The sequence below is a fragment of the Protobothrops mucrosquamatus genome, unplaced genomic scaffold (genome assembly GCF_001527695.2).
Source record: "Protobothrops mucrosquamatus isolate PMUCROS unplaced genomic scaffold, P.Mucros_1.0 scaffold197, whole genome shotgun sequence".
Taxonomy (NCBI): Eukaryota; Metazoa; Chordata; class Lepidosauria; order Squamata; family Viperidae; genus Protobothrops; species Protobothrops mucrosquamatus.
The window spans coordinates 67438-85476 of record NW_015386553.1 but is presented as its reverse complement, the minus strand read 5'-3'; the positions used below and the strand labels follow the sequence as shown (position 1 = coordinate 85476).

General features: G+C 37.5%; 1 protein-coding gene across 1 annotated transcript in view; it reads right to left on the bottom strand.

The window, feature by feature from the left end:
- The window catches only part of DYRK1A (dual specificity tyrosine phosphorylation regulated kinase 1A), an 88906-nt gene that overhangs the window by 33036 nt on the left and 37831 nt on the right, over positions 1 to 18039 (bottom strand). The window lies entirely within an intron of this gene.

Sequence of the window (18039 nt, the reverse complement as noted above, 5' to 3'; positions counted from 1 at the left end):
GATAAAGAGATAATTAAAAGAATAGGTGGAATAACATTTTCCATATATGAAGGTGAACAAGGGCTTACAAAGTAGAAGGTTTACAACTCTGGCACCAGAAACAGGAGAGGAAAGTTAGCCAACAAAATCAAGTGGGGATTGTACTGTGTAAGTCATAAAAATATATACAAGTATACTCATTCAGGATACTTTGAGCTAGCTCAATGCAGAAACAATTTTATGACCAATGCCTTTATTTACAACTTTAGCATCTCTCAATCATGTGATCCTCATTGTAGTCAACATGTGTTGTTGTATGGATGACCTGTTGCTTTCCTTCCCTCCCTTGCAAAGCAAAGCAAACATTAAAAATTACAAAATAATTACAAAAAAGTAAGCAGGCTCACAATGGGGAATACAGAATGAAAGGAATGAGATGGCACTGGGAGTTGCAAACATGATATGCAAAGAGCTAATGCATTTCTCATGATGTACCTGCTTACTCTCTTGCAATCCCTTTTCTTCTCCAATCCTTCCACTCTGAGGGAGGGAGATCGGGCACAGGAGAGATTTCCCACAAAAATCGTGGAGAGATTGCTTAAATAAGCAGAGGGGGAGAAGAAGAGATTGGAGAAAAAGGGATTACAAGACAGGAAACAGGAACACAAGGGGGAATACACTGGCTGTTTGGATAGCATAGAATCATAGAGCTGGAGGGGACCTTGGAGGTCTTCTGCCCAAAATAAGAGTCCTTATACCATCTTGGACAAGTGGTTGTCCAAACTTTTTTTTGAAAACCTCCATCAATGAAGCACCAACAACTAATAAGAGTCAAACTGTCCTATCTATTAATCATTGTCACTCCCAAGAAATCCATCCTTATTTACAGATGGAATCTCTCTCTGACAATCTTTTACCCATTTCTTTTGTCTTCCCTCAGGATCTATGGAGAATAAATCAACACCTTCTTCCCTGTGTCAGCCCTTCAAGGATTGGAAAACTGCTATCATGCTTCCCCTAAGCTTTCTCTTTGTTAGAATAAACATACCAAGTTCCCTTAGTTGTTCATCATACAATTTAGCCTCCAAACCCTTTATCATCTTTGTTGCTCTTCTCTGCACTCTTTCTAGTGTCTCAGCATCTTTTGTATTGTTTAAAAAAAACCATTAGGGTTATTTTCCCATTATGTGCCTACTTATTCTCTTGTAATCTCTCTCTCTCCAATGAATATAAATATAAACATTAATTCCTTTGCTATCCCAGCACTCAGGTAAACATTCCAAAGGGTAGGTGGCTGGTTAAAAGAGAAACAAAAGCTGAAGGTGTGAAAATGATTAGTCTTCTCAGTAATATACAGCAGCTGGGAGCCAAATATCCCAGGGAAAAATTCCAAAGGGGAGGGGAGTTGGAGAAAGTACAGTAGCGGTGAAGTGATTTGTTTGGCAGAGCTTCTAATCTTGATTATGGTCACTAAATGAGGACTATTTACTGTGCTTCCCCAAAAATAAGACCTATCCCAAAAATAAGACCTAGCTTGATTTTTGGGGGTGGGCCTAATATAAGCCCTATCCCCAAAATAAGCCCTACTCCATCCCATTGTCTGTTTTTCATAGGCAGGATCATGTGTCTCTCCCCCCACCCTGTGTCCATCTGCTGCTGGTGCCAACACTGTGACATGCCTAAGCAGCCACTGATGCACGCATTGCAATGTTGGGCAGGAGGACGACTGCAAAGGGCGCATGCAGATCCCCTGGAGCACCGAGTACTGTTTTTGGCACAACTCAGTTTCCCATTCTACCCCTACCCCCATCAGGCTATTCCGGTGGGTGGGATTACCTTCCGCCTTCCCTGCCACTTCATTGAGAGGCAACATGGCGATTGGTCATGGACACAAATGGGGATTCACCATCCCCCAAACTTTGCCACTGCCAAAGTGGATCCCGGGCTGCAATGTGTGCTGCAATGGAGAGACAGGAAATTGAGCAGTGGGCACAAGGGAAGGAGCAGTGGGCAAAAGAAAGAAGTGGCCGAGAAGCAGAGCTGTCCCAGCACCAAAGCACCACCAAAACAGCAGAATCCAGCGCTTGTTTCAGCATCCTCCCTGACCCTCTGCTGGTGCTTTGGCCTTGGGCTGCTGCCACAGGTGCAGGCCATGCCACACTCCTGAGCACTCACCACCTGCTGTAATGTAAGACATCCCCCGAAAATAAGACCTAATGTGTTCTTTTGAAGAAAAAAAGAAAGAAAGAAAGAAAGAAAGAAAGAAAGAAAGAAAGAAAGAAAGAAAGAAAGAAAGAAAGAAAGAAAGAAAGAAAGAAAGAAAGAAAGAAAGAAGTAGGTAAGTCCTGGTCTTATTTTCGGTGAAATAGGGTATATGGTCCTTTCATTCAAGGTAATAATTTCTTACACCTAATTAATATACAAATATTAAATTGCAAGAAAGACAGGGAGGAGGACAGACAAGGAGAATTAAAGCATATTTCACGCCCAGATTAAAACAAAGAATAGAAAGAATTACAAAAATCATGGATCTACAAATGCATTCACAGATATTCACAGTGGAGATACAAAGGGAGACATATCTGGGAGAAGACCTGGCAGAGGCAGGGCAAGGAGTTAAAAAAGGGATCAATTTATAGTCATTACATAGCCAGAAGCCAACTAAGTCCAACCTCCCTTGAATGCCTTGACTCTTATGTAACTCTAATAAGATGCTGACCTTTAGTTGAGAAGATTCCTGTACATAGGCTTTTAACAATAAATCAATTAATCTGAACCTTCACGTGTGGCCCTGAATTTTTGCACCTGACCTCACATGACAAATTATGCATTGCAATGCGAATCAATGATGTTGAGATACATACAAGAGGTTGGGGTTTCTGCCATGACATGACACACATTTCATTATTTTCATCACTATAGTTCAGGATGAATTTGATTTAAATCATGATTTAAATCATTAGTAAAAAGGCTTGATTTAAATCAACTCGATTTAAATCATAATTTTTAAAGAGCAAATGTCATCTCTGTCCCTTAGCGGCTCCTCCTCTGACCCGCTGTTGATTCACCGATGGTCCCATTCACTTTAATGGGACGGGTGGTGATGCAGCAGTGACACAACAAGGTGAGGGACGTGGTGGGCAGCAGGTGAGAGGATGCCGCCAACAGGCGCTGCCATGATGGATCTGAAATGACAGGTGCTCTTTAAATGTAAGGACTCATTCTTGCTGGTAGTTAGAATCTTTAATATTATTTGCAAACAAAATGAAGGTTTCCTATTTAAAATAATAAGCTGTCAGGTTAGTAAAACAGTGATATCAGAACCGATTTTAGGTTAATAGGTTAATCACACATAGTTGGAAAACTACTCAAATTCTCTTATTAAATTAAAACACTTATAGCCTGGTACAGATGCATTTCTCTTCTAACATTCATACAGTTTGTAGTGTACATAGATTTGCAAAAAATGGGATAAAGGAATATTCCTGAACTTTGTTTTATGATTTATCTCATGGTTCCTGTGAAATTGTGTGAATGCATCAATGCAGTGCATGTTATCTCAGCTTGCAGAACTTGGATTCATTGAATGAGTTTACCAAAAATGTAAATATTGCAGAATATACAGCCTCATACATAACTAAGCTCCATTTTATGCTGAATAAACTAAATTATTAATGTATCTTAAATAGAAAACTATATCTAGACAGATTTTTTTCTCCAAAAACATTTTATTAAAATAAATTTGATAAAAATAAAAAACAATCCGATTTAAATTTAAAAATCTGTTTTTTTTAATCATTATTATCCACTCTGCTATAGTTTGTACCAGTTTATACCATAATATGTGTATGTATATATTGATAAATAAAACTCAAGTCTCAAAGAGGTTCTAGGTTGCTTCAAGACAACACTACACTTCTGGATAAGGCGAAGATTTACAATTGGATAGTCAATTATTTTTCATCACTAATGTTTACGAGTCAACTCTGTGTGTATATTAATAATTGAAAATCAAGTCTCAAAAAGGTTCTAGATTGTTTTAGAACAATGCTACAATCCTGGTTAAGATGAAGAAAGCATACATTTCTGTTCTCCTGGAATAAAAGAAAAGAATTTACCCTATATAATATTAATTAACAACATGAACAATATCAGTGTCATTCTTTCCACAAGCTCTTTAGTTTAGCTGCCTTTTACCCCCAAAGTGAAATCTTTGAGACAGGTGTTTGAACAAAGTCTAAGCACACAATATTATGAATAAAGAGCATAGCATTCCTAAGGCATTGTAGAAGTTCCTTACAATTTGAAATGACTTTGACACTCTAAATAGACTTAATATAGTTAAATGAACTGTGTATGTATATTAGTTCTATACATGAACAAATTCACAACTGTTTATCCTACACACTGTATATATAAAGCACTGAAGAAAAACTACTTTCCTCTTCTCACTAAAAATTCCTCTGCTTTTATCTTATTCTTACTTTTCAAGGCATGCCATTTACAAGCCTCTCAAGAGTGTCCTAGAGGTCATATTCCAAGTGCCCCACATAAAATCCTCACCTTACAACCAGTCACCTAACGACTGTTCAAAATTATGACAAGCCCCAAATGGGTATTTTATATCCATAAAGCACTTCTGCTCATCGTAAAATGGGCCACCTCCGCCAACCCCGCATGGTTATGTGACATTTTGGGAGCTTGGCAACTGGCTTGCCTTTATGTCATTTGCAGCATCTGACAGTCATGTAACCATGATTTGTGACCTTTTTTGGCGAGTTTCTAGCAAAAAAATGGCCATTCTGAATAATGGGTTTACATACCATGATATTCACTTAACAGCCACTACAAAACATGCTGTAAAATCAGGTCTGGACACGTGGGTGCCTTGATTTATGACTATGATGGCTGATGACTTACAATCAGAAATCTAGTCCCAATTGTCGTTGTTAAGTCGAGGATCACCTGTACTGAGGTTTAAGGAATAGCCATTTGGGACAAGAACTTATCACCACTAATATCCCATTGTTATAATCTTTTCTTTTCCCCAAAATATGCCCTCTGTTTAATTCTTTCTTATATTATTTAATTCAAAACTTTGCATTTGTGCTTCAAATTTCTTGTAGAATACATTTATCTTTACTGCTTTAAGTAACATTTAAAACAAGAAAAACCTTTACTTTTTACTTGTTTACTAGGCATTTTAACTATTTTAATGGATTATTTGTAGAGATGTTTAGTATATTTAACACAATCTTTAGTTTATATTTTTATTATTCATAGAGATTCTGCTTGTATGTCGTATCTTAAGAAAGTTTCTTTCTTTTGAAAGAAAACATACATTTCATAATTGAGATTAACACTGACTTTTGAACTTTACTGGTTTTTTTAATCATATACAGGTAGTTCTTGACTTATAACCATAATTGAGCCCAAAAGTTCTATTGCTAAGTGAGACAGTTAAAGTGAGTTTTGCTCCATTTTACAACCTTTCTTGCCACTGTTGTTAAGTGAAACACTGCAGTTGTTAAGTTAGCAACATAATTGTTAAGTAAATTTGGCTTCCTCATTGATTTAATTTGTGAGAAGGTTGCAAAAGGTGATCCCATGACCTCAAGTTACTGCAACCATTATAAATATGAGTCAGTTGCTAAGTGTCTTTGACCATGTGACTATGGGGATGTTGCAATGGTTGTAAGCGTGAAAAATGATCATGTCACTTTTTCAGTGCAGTTGTAACTTCGAAGAGTTACTAAATGAAACGTTGTAAGTCAAGAACTACCTGTATTTTACAAGTCTATTATAAGACAGCCAGTTTGATGTAGCGGTTTAGGTGGCCTAAAAACTAGAAAACTGCGAGTTCTAGGCCTCTTTTAGGCAGGAAAGCATGCTGAGTAACTTTAGGCTAATTGTTCTCTCCCAACGAAAATAGAGCAAACTAGGTAGGCAGAAACAGAATAGAATAGAATAGAATAGAATAGAATAGAATAGAATAGAATAGAATAGAATAGAATAGAATAGAATACTTTATTTGGCCAACTGTGATTAGATAGACAAGGAATTTGTCTCCAGTGCAGAAGCTCTCAGTGTATATGCAAAGCAATTGAGGAATAATAATCATAATGTAATACTATAAGAGTGAGTAATAAAAAGGATAATAATAATACTACAGCCATACAACATTACAGCCATACAACATGGGTAAATATCCTTAGACATAAAATACTGTGAGGATTAGATGTTCATCAGAGTGATGGCCCAAGGGAAAAAACTGTCCCTGTGTCTAGATTTTTTGCCATGCAATGCCCTATAGTGGCGTCCTGAGGGGAGGAGTTGAAACAGTTTATGTTCAGGATGTAAAGATCTGTAGATATTTTCTGAGATTTCCTTTTGACCCACGCAATATACAGATCTTCAATGGAAGGCAGGCTGGTTGCAATGTTTTTTTCTGCAGTTCAAACTACCTGCTGGAGTCTGTACCTATCCTGTTTAGTTTCTGTACCAAACCAGATTGTTATTGAAGAACAGATGACAGACTCAATAATTCCTCTGTAGAACTATCAACAGCTCCTGAGACAGTCTGAACTTTCTAAAGTGACAGAGGAAGAATATTCTTTGCTGTGCTTTTTAATGATGGTTTTAATGTTAGGTGTCCATTTCAAATCAGAACCAGTGGGGTGGCGTAAGTGGCTGTGGCAGGGTATCGGTAACCGGGGCGTGTGGGTCAGCTCCCTCCTCCCACTGGCTTCACCTCGTCACAGCGGTACTGGCAGCTCCCCCCTCCTCACCTCGTATCTATGGTAGCAACCATACGAAATTGGCAACCGGCTGGCTGCGCAGGCTCTTAAGTAGGGCTTACTTTCGGGCTAGGGCTTATATTAGGGCCACCCTGAAACTCAGGCTAGGGCTTACTTTGGGAAAACACAGTATATATGTCTCTTTGCTACCTACTAGTAGTGATAGATTAGCCTTCCTCAACAACTTACAGAATTCTCAGGCAGTATGATGGGAACTGTCATCTACTGGAGTTCAAAAGGTATTAGGCTGAGGAAGTCTGGCTCTGAAAATCTTCTGTATTATAGATTTGGCGTGTTTTAGCAAAATTACAAAAGACAAGATGAAAATGCCTTGGATTATTTTTTAAAGAATAATTTTTCCAATTGTATTTTTCAAAATTAAATCAAGAGACTCATATGCAGTTCTTATGCACTGCTATAATTTATATCACCACTGTTTTAACATTATATTAAGTTTCTCATATATAAGCAACTTCCTAGTCTTACCTGATATCCATAAATACCATACAAAACACCAAACATAAAATCTTGCGCTTTTTAAAGAGTATTTTATCTCCATAAAAATTCTAGCATAGAGTCTTAAAGTATGTCTTCATTGCAAGCAAGAGAAATTAAATCCTTATTTCTTCTTCTGTTCTAAAATCTGTCTGCCTGCAGTAAGTGGAAACTGCTGCAGATCATTAAATACTCATTTATCAATGTCTCTGGCCAAGCAACACAATGCAGCAGAATAGCACACAGAAAGCACCCTGAACCCCAGCAACAGCAGCTAATTAGCATAGCCTACCACTAAAACAACACCATATGATTGGAAGCATTTGGCAGAGAGCTGGCCAATCAAGGCAGGTTATGCAAATAGCAAGCTCTGGTTGCCAGGCTAGAGCTGCTTCTCTTTGTCCAATAGGAAAACAAGCAATAAACAAGAAATGAAATTGAGCTTTGTCACATTTTCTAGTTTGTATTAACACTTTCTAGTTTAAAGCAAAATTAGTAGCAACTGCACTGGATTAGAATAATGTTCAATGTTTCACCACCACCACCCCAAAAAGGGCAGGGCAATATTAAAACTGGAACAGGAACGAGAACTAACTACTGCAGGAGAAAATTTCTCTGTAACTACAATTCTACTATAGCAAGTCGCCATAATAATATAATAAATTATAATATAACAAACCTTGCTGGATAGTTTAGCATTTAATTTCAAATGTTTTAGAATGCTTTTTATAGCAATAAATAAGGTATTTAAATTTAAGAAAAGCAAAGAGAACAGTGGCTTTAGGGGGTAGGGGGTAGAAAATTTCAGTATCAGAAATTTTAGCTGCTTCCTCATTCTATTCTATCCAGATGGAATCTAGGATAGCAATATAAATCAATACACACCAAATGTTTTAAGTTGACTAGGTAAAATTTTCTTCATGTACATTTAAAGACTGCATCTTTGGAAGGATTATGAAACAAGTTAAATATTCTAGAGCACCAGGTGGGGGGGGGGGGAAAGGTATAAATCATTTTATAACTCAAAAGGCAACAAAAATTGTTGAGCTTTTATAAAAAGTTTCTAATCTCACAGCTTCACTGATGAATTAAAATATTTTATTTTTCCACATGCAAACTGGCTTTCATCAGCTATAGAAAACTGTCTGAAAGGAAAAACAGAAGGCACAAGCAATGCTACACTTGTCCATCATTGACCAACACAAGAAATTGAAGGGGAAAATATGATACAGCTGGAATTATCTCCAGTCTGCTGGTCTACTATTTCGATCTGCATTAAAATTGTTATAATTCCACATGTACAAGCAAAAGACAATTATAGCTGAAGCAAGAAGAACATGAGCAGACAAGAGAAATAATAAATGAAACCCAATACTTGTGATTCCCCAAAACAAATGTTCCTGATGATTAAGCACCATCTCAATAATATGGGATAAATTAAAAATTGAGGACCAGAAATTGAGCACGCTGCAAACATGGCCATTTTAATGTTATGCTAAATATTCTTAAGCCTAGAACACTATCACTATGTAGTGGGAGGACAGTTGAATGAAATATATCAACATATGTATTATTTTGAGTTTAATCAGGAAAGGAAAGGCATAATTCTAATGAATAAAACATTAGAAACCCAAAATAATCCCATGCTTTTCCAGCATAAAATGTAAAACAAGAATCCACACATATGTGTATAATGTCCAGCAGGGGATGCTTTGTGCTAAGATCAGGAAAAGCAAAGATCTCTCAGAGCACACAACACTGAATACAATGTTATTAAGTAGTTATGCTTCACTTTACCTTGTTCCTTTATTTCCTACCTCTTGTATATATAAACCTTACCTAATGTTTTGCATTTCCTCAGACTAGTATAAGAAGAGTTGTAGAAAGAAGTGTTTTGGAATGCATGGGAATATATGCAAAGCATCTTTTTTGACATGTTAAAGTATCTATCTTTTTCTAGGCTTACATTGGTTGCTTCAATATATGCTTCAATATTTATATTTATATATATATAGGATCAGTTCCTAAAGCAAGCATTGGCCTGGAAAAATCTATACTAGGTGCCTTAACAATTCAAAGATGTTCCTTATGTGGTCCTATACTTTCAGAAGTATCTCTTTCAAAGTATTTGGACAGAACTAAGAAACATCCTGAGTTAATTTACCTCACACTATATTTCCAATGCAAAAATAGCTGAACAGGCAGTGTCACTGCACTACAATTTTCCTCTTTCATAAATTATGGTTTAATAGCTGAGGAGGGTTTGCATTTACATTGTATTTTTTTTCTTTTTTCGATGTTTACATTTCAGCCTGATATTGTTCTGTTCTGCAGGTTGCTTGTGGTTGGATTTCTTCTGTACCCTGGGATATCTTTTCATTAAGCCTATTATTGCATTGTAATTTATAGTGCAACACAACTACTTGCTAATATTTAGGGGATTATGGGGTCTATATAATCAAGCCCAATTGGTGTCAGCCAGCATAACTCATGTGTTATAGATACAGTTCATAATAATAAAAACTCTTTCAGATTCTGAAGAGAATATTAAGTGCATTCCAATTTCCATTTAGGCTCTAAAAATCCAGCAAATTGGAAATTAAGTGTTTAATATCCACACAACAAAACTCATAAAGATTTTGATGAGCCTCATGTGTTATGGATTTAGAAATAATAATCCCTGCCAGATTTGTATTGACATAACTCCCATTATTTTAAACAGTTCCTGCTACTACAATTGATTATAAATCAGTAATGAAACAAATCCACAATTATTTTTTACTCATATATATATAGTAGATGTTTCCCTCAATGCTTTATGAATTATGAAGTAGTTGTGTGCACCTTTATAATAGATAGGTAGGTGGATTTCCTGGAAAAATCTGAATTAGAACTTTTTCCCTATATAAATGAGTATGATTTCAGTTAACATACAATACTTATCTTCCATATCCATAGCCTGTTTAAATATTTCATCTAATTATTTAATGTGGGGGGGGGGAAATCTAACCTGTTTTATGAGATTTAGGAAGTGGTTTTTTTTAATAAACCTCTGGTGTGTGGGAAGAAAATTATTTTTATTGGAAAGTTAGAAACTGTATCATGCAATGTGCAAATGTAATAAATGTACAACACTTTTTGCTTCTCAATTGTTAGAACAATCACTTGAAAAACAAATATATTGGAACTTTGAAACTGCCAATCTTGCCTGAAGTGGAAAATTTTACATCCCACTACTCTTACCTTACACCTTACACTTCTTTCATACATTGATGTTCATAATTCCTCCCCTCATCCAACCCATGCCATTTTATTTTTAAAATATTAAATTATGGCAACAAAAGACTCCTCTTCAAGCAGCCTGATCAAAATCTCATGTCACCTCATCAAAGCTAGAGAGTACACATACCCCTGCAATTCAATAGAATACCACACAATTACACATGCTATCACCCAAAATTCCACAATCTTTTAAGTATTTTGCATTAAAGCAAATAAAGGATTTCATCAACAGCAATAACATGAACAGAACTGTAAGCATGCCTGTGGTAAAAGAAATGGAAAAAACAATAGTTCAGCATGGAACACAAGAAGTGGAACTTTACAGGAGAACAATAAAGTTCAAACCACTATTCCTTTCATTTAAATAAAATATTTAGCCCCCATACATGTCTGATATCTGTTCTCTGGAATGTTATTCTAACCAGAGATATGTATGTATGTATGTATGTATGTATGTATGTATGTATGTATGTATGTATGTATGTATGTATTAAATTTAATTGCCCCATCTCGTGGTTCAGGGGATTACTAGTATGTATTTTGCATATGGGGTATGGTTAGCTGGATACTAAAATTCGGTGTCTAGAGGTAGTCCTTGACTTACAACACGAGTGTCAAACTCGCCGCGTCACGTTGCCAGAGCTGGGGTGGGCGCAGTCTCATGATGCAACCGGCCCACGGACCGGCAGTTTGACACCTCTGACTTACAACAATTCATTTAGCAATAGTTTGAAGTTATAACAGTACTGAAAAAAATGACTAACAACTAGTCCTCAAATTTACAATCTGTACAAGAAAGTTCAGTTGCCTCTTGAAAAAGCACCTTTGGGACAACCATGACCTGGATGACAGAATCAACATAGACATTTACATAGAGGACAGCTTTGAACTGAAGGAAATCACATGAGTGGTGTTCATAGAACTCACCATGGCTTATGATGGTCAACCATGTGATCCTGTTGAAGAAAGTCCCTCATCTTACGAAGGATTTTAAATTCCTGAAAACTATAGGATGCCTACTAGAAAATAGTTGATTTTATGCTGGCTTTCAGGAACAATAGTCAATGGAGAATCCAAAGAAACAGACTTCCGCAGGGCAACATCCTAGCTTCTATATTGTTTAACATATACACCAATGACCAACCACTGTGGGAAGCTGCTAGGAGCTTTGCTTATGTCAACAATCTGGAAATAGCAGCGCAGAGCGTAACTTTTGAGGCTGTGGACGAAAAATTGACCAAGGCTTTGAACTTAATGACTACAAATGAAGGAAATATTTTTATCCCAGGATAATGTTGTAGGATCCAATCTGAGTCAGACACCAGGAACAAAGGGTTTAGTCTTCCTAGCTTCCAGACTTGTGATAGAGCCGATCCTTAATAACTACATACTATAGGAATAAAAGTCAAACTGCATCAAAATAGAACTATATGCTTTCCATTTGAAAAAATGGGAGACATCAAGAACATTGCAGGTATTATTGAATGGAACCAGCCTAGAATGCTATGGTACCCCAAGTATCTGGGAGTAAATCTGGACCACACACGGACCTTTAAGAACCATTGTTTTTAATACCAAACAGAAAATATTTGCTAGGAACAACATTCTGTGAAAAATAACAGGCATTAGGTGTCCAACAGCACATATTTAGAACTTCTGCATTAACTCTATGTTACTCTGTTATAAAATATACCAACATATACAAAATATACAGAACAGGTGGATATGTCTCTAAATGAAACAGCAAGAATGGTTACAGGGTAACTGAAACTGCCCCCCAATACAAAAGGTGGATCATCTAGCTCAGTGGTGGCGAACCTGAAACAACTTTCCTACTGCATATCCAAATAGCTGCACATCCATAATTGAGAGAATTCTGGAAGTTAAGCTGTTTTCCAAAAATGTATTTGTTAAATACAGTGGATTTAGAAAGTTTATACAGTCCTGATAAATGCCGTGTTTTTGAAATGTAAAAAAAAAATCAGATGAAGATAAATCACTTCAGAATTTTTCCCACCTTTAATATAACATATAATTTAATTGAAAAACAAACTGAATTCTTTTAGTGAGAAAAATAACAAAATGTACAATAACATGGTTAGCAATGTTAATTCAGAGCAACGACATGAGCCGCTTGCCCTTGAGGAGACTGGTTGCTTGCTGATGCAGGTAAACCTCAAAATATTTATTTTTACAATTAGTTGTTATATTTACTATCATGGGAAACCTGAAATATACCTTTCATTAAATCAGGGGTATTTGAAAGTGCAGGTCATTACTCTGATTGAAGATTTTAAAAAAATAAAGAGCTATAGAAATACACAATGAACTAAATAAATTCTGGTTAAATTTGAGCCCTATTTAGTGATATTAATATTTTCACTAATTGTTTGTACAAATGTTTCAGATAGAAAGAATAAATAGAATTCTAAAAGATTTACATTTCTCTTCAAGATCACATATATCCAATGTGCTGCCTTTTTGAAGCATAAATAGCTAGGAGATATTATAAATTGAACCCTAGTATTGAACAGGCTATTGTATTTTATAACTTTATTTCTTCCAACTCTGTGACTATGGCTTGGACCAGATGGGCCAAAGAGGTAACTGGATGTATTGCTGAACTCCATCTTGTTCCTGTATACTGAATCTCTATCACTTTCATATTCTGTGAACACACCAGCCAAGGTACCCACTCAGAATATAAGGAACTTGTCAATGTGATCCTTTGGGAACTTGAAAACTGTGATACAAACTATGAAAACGATTTGACAACTTTTAGCCAGTGTAAAGCACAATTTTTCCTATTGGAAGTGTGCTTCAGCCCTAAATAAACAAGGAGTGCTCCTCTCCAACATACTTACATTCACCTCTACTTCATTTTCTAATTTCCTGGAAGGAAATGAGTGAGATGTGACGCCTTTTCAGTGGCATCCTGTTGCTCTGGAATTTTCCCATGAAAGAAGCAAAACTTCACTACCATGTTTTTTTTTACATATATTAACTTATTTTAAACCAGAAAGCATGTTGATGCTTCCACGCCTACTGTTTTTATTATTTTTAACTTGTCCTTGTTTTGTCCTATGACATTACAGTGGATATAAAAAGTCTACACATCCACATGCCAGGTTGAAATGTAAAAAAAATCAGACCAAGATAAATCACTTCAGAATTTTTTTCCATCTTTAATATAACATATAAGCAGTGGATTGTTAAACACAGTGGATATAGAAAGTTTATACGCTAGTGATAAATGCCGTGTTTTGAAATGTAAAAAAAAAATCAGATGAAGATAAATCACTTCAGAATTTTTTCTACCTTTAATATAACATATAATTTAATCGAAAAACAAACTGAATTCTTTTAGGGGGAAAAATAACAAAATGTACAATAACATGGTTAGCAATGTTAATTCAGAGCAATGACATGAGCAGCTTGCCCTTGAGGAGACTGATTGCTTGCTGATTCAATTGAAAAATAAACTGAAATCTTTTAGGGGGGAAATAACAGTTAAAAAACTAGAATAATTAACAGCATAAGCGTTCATACCCTCTTATAAGAGGTATGTAGCTGTGTTTAGAACTAACAAATTACATTCAATCTGATGTTAAATAGTAGTCAGCACATATCTGCCATCCATTAAAGTGACTCTGATTAAGCCCATATAAAGTTCACCTATATATTTTGTCTCTAGTAATGAATGTTTTTGACTCATGTTGCATCAAGTGTTTCAAGTCCTCTGATTGAGTACTTTAAGAAAATTTCAATGCCATCAATGTTTATATATTTATTTGCCATAAATTATTTATATATTTATTATCTACAGGTGATTTTTTTTTTGTTATCATTGGTTAGAGCTAGTTGAAGGAAGGAAGGGGTTGGGATGAGGGAGTTGAAGAGTTTATGTTCAGATCCCAAGAGTTATCTTGTGGATAAAAAGACTATTCTCTGCTTACTGAATGCGTGCAACTATGTTTAATATTTTTGCTGCATCTTCATCCCTTGAAAGGTAATGTTATATACTATTTGTACTGTGCTCTTATTTTTGAGGTACACCATGCAATCAATTACATTACAAATGTTGCACTATTCAGCTTTCGGGCTGCTTGCTTAGTTTTGAACACAAGTATTTTTGCTGCTATTTATTTATTATAAATCCAGAGTGGTTGCTTGTTTCTCTGTTGAGCCTAAGAGAATGCTACTAAAGAAGCATTCTTAATTTTGGGGTTTTGCAACTAAAGTTTCTTTTTTCTTTTTGGTAATTTTTATGCATTATGGGTAATAACAACCCCATGCACTTCTGTAGTTGTAGGAGAAAGACAAGAAAACATCAGGCTTGCTTTGAGTTCCACTGTTTCTATGGCTAAACACAGATGCTGCCTTTTAATCTGAACTTATCCTGACATCTCTCAAGAAAACTGAATCAGTTACAAATCAAATGGATTTCTTTCTGAGGCAGAAATAAGCTTTTCATCTAGGAGCTCAAGAAGATGTACACTGGACAGGTTGGAGTATTGAGTCCATATCTAAAAATCAAGAGGTATCTGATGGTACCTTTCCAAATTAACATATTTTATTTAAAAGCAGTTCATCAGATTGATTTTTGGCTACCACAGACTATACAGGTCTCCTTCAATGATTAGTCTACTGTTATCTATAAAATTTAATGGTCAGATTGGAAATTAAGCCTGGATTTTCCCACTTGTAATAATGACACTTTGATTCTCATTATACAGATTTATAATATTCCAGTTTCTAATAAAAATCCAGTACACCTTTAAATCACACTTACTTATTAGTCTCCGATTTTAACTGAAGAGTAAATTAAGTGCTAGATATTCCACAATTAGGACACCTACTACTGAGAAGGAACTATCAATTTCTTACTACAAAGTATATTTCAGATAATGGAAACATATAAAGAATAGCCTCTGTCCATCTCAATATATGGATAGATAAACACAGATGTAGTCCCCTCACTGGATGGTTAAAATAAGAACTCTAAATTAGGCTTGCAGCTGTGCTATCCATGCCAGAGAAATCACTTGCACCTCCAATAAGAAAACCTGATCAAAGACTTCCTGCATTCTATATAATAATTTCTTCATAGGGAAGTCCTTATCCAAAAGAGAATAAGCAGTATATTCAAGAAAGCAACTGACACCTTTCAACAGGGGTCTGAAAAAAATAAGTGGCTAAACTGATTAATCTATCTACTGGTTTAAAGCTCTCAAATGTTTGCTTTTACTTTGTTTAATTGTTTTAATTTGTTTTCTTAATTTATTTGTTAGCATGAGTGGCCTATGCGGGGACTGTTGTTCCAGACATTCTAAAATATGACTTGCAGAAGACCAAAAAGAAGTCTTTTTCATTTTGTATCACTTCAGCAGTATATTTCTGGTTGCCATTAAGCAGAATTTCCATCTTCTAATTTGTTTACAGATTGAGACATTCATAGAGAATCGTGGCTAATACAGATCTCTGAAAGACAGCATCTGAAACATAAATACAGATAGTCTTCAACTTACAACAGTTCATTTAGTGACCGTTCAAAATTACGATAATGCTGAAAAAAGTGAGTTATGATAGGTTTTTTTCATACTTATGACCAGGCCTTTTTTTCTCATAGAACGCCCAGAACGCCTGGAGCGTAGCATCCGAGGAGTACTCCATTGCTGCTACCATCTTACTGATGTCCTGATAGGAACGGACATCGTCTGTGGGGGTACGGGCCTGGAGTTGTTTTAGCCAACGGTGGGCGGCTCTACTGAAGAACGACACTGAGGTCGATGCCCTAATAGCCCATGCGGTTGCCTGGTGAATCCTGCGAAAAGATAACTCACACTTACGGTCTTCCGACTTCAGTGCTTCCGAGACATCCCCAGCTATGGCTGTTGGAGAAATCAATGGTCCGAAGGGCTCATCCACCGCAGGGACCTCTAGTGCTTCCTCCAATTCTTTGGCCACGTTAAACAGCTTTTTATCCGTGGCGCTCGGAAGGGGAAGGGAGGCTGGTAGCGCCCATTGCTTTTTTACAGCAGTTAGAAACATGGGCGGGCATGGGATCCGGTGCTGAACTGCCATCGGCTCGGTAAAATTTGGATCCAAATCCGAATCAGGCATAGCAGTAGTCGATGTGGAAGGGGGCTCAGCACCAAGGTGTGCGGTGGAAGAAACCTTGCGGAGCAATGTAACGAATGCCGAAGAGTGGAACATCCCGGTGGACGCTAGAGCGTCCGCCGACTGTTCCTCTTCCTCAGACATAGGAAACTCCTGGTCAGAGCCCTGATCAGGTAGCGACAATCCCTCAGAGTACAAGGAGTCAGCCGGTGAGGAGGGGGCGGACTGAGGTTCATCTTCCTGATGCTGGGTAGGAGGGGGAACTGTGACTGGAGGTTTGGGAATTGCCCTAGCGTCCAGAGCGCGGTCCACTGCCTGTGCAATCAACAAGGCCAATCGTTCCTCTGATGGGAAAGATGTTCGGTCTGGCGAAACCCAGCCGCAGTGGGGGTGAAAGTGGCCTCTGGTATATGCTGATGCGACTGAGAACTCGGGATCTGGGGCTCTTGCACCCGCCCCCGTCTGAGAATTGTCCAGTCGGGCAATTTTTTGTGCCCTAGAGAACTCCCTTTCCAGGGCTTGGTGTCTCCTGGTGGCGTGCTTATCTGCCCCCTTGGATGTCTTTTTTGCAGATTTTGTCTTAGTGTTTTGCACAGCCCTTTCGGATCCGTCCGGATGAGATGGCATAGAGCTCATGCCAGCCAATGAAGGGGACATGACCTCCTTCTCAAGGGGCTCCATACTTTCCATCCTCTGATAGCGCTGGGGCTCGATTGGGGGCCTCCGGTATCTAGAGGGAATTATCACCTTGGGTGCGGACAGACGCACTTCCGTGGGACGCCTGGGACCCAGGTACCAATGCAACAACGGGTAACGACAGACACGCTTTGGGAGTGCCTGGTACCCGTAATAAACGTGTCACAGCCAAGGACCGGTGCTCTGAGGGGTCACCGTGAGTCCGCTGAAATTATTGGAAGAAGTTAAATCTGATGCACGCCAATATACTTCCAGTGAGTATTGAATCTATAGTAAACAGCGCAAAAAGAGGCTGCAGGTTGCTCAACAAAGGCTGCCAAATAATTTGACCCAGGAGGCACCAAGCTAGGGAAAAAGAGGTCTGTTAAATCGTTGTTTTCCTATTGTGGCTCAATTTTAATGGTGATCAACGTTACTTGACCCGCCCACTGGCAGACCACAAGGCCTCGCCGAGGAGGGCCCTCCCTCAGAAAATGGGCGTTGTCTTACCTGAACGCCATTTCTCAGCATGTAGATGTAGCCTCCACCGATGGGTTATCAATGCCTCCTTGCTCAGTTTAGACTAAGATCAAACTTTGGCCACGCCTCCTTGGGGCTGTCCTTCCCCAGTTTGTTGATTGACGAGGCGAAGCCCACATGATCTGACACAACACTCCTCCTGAAAATACAG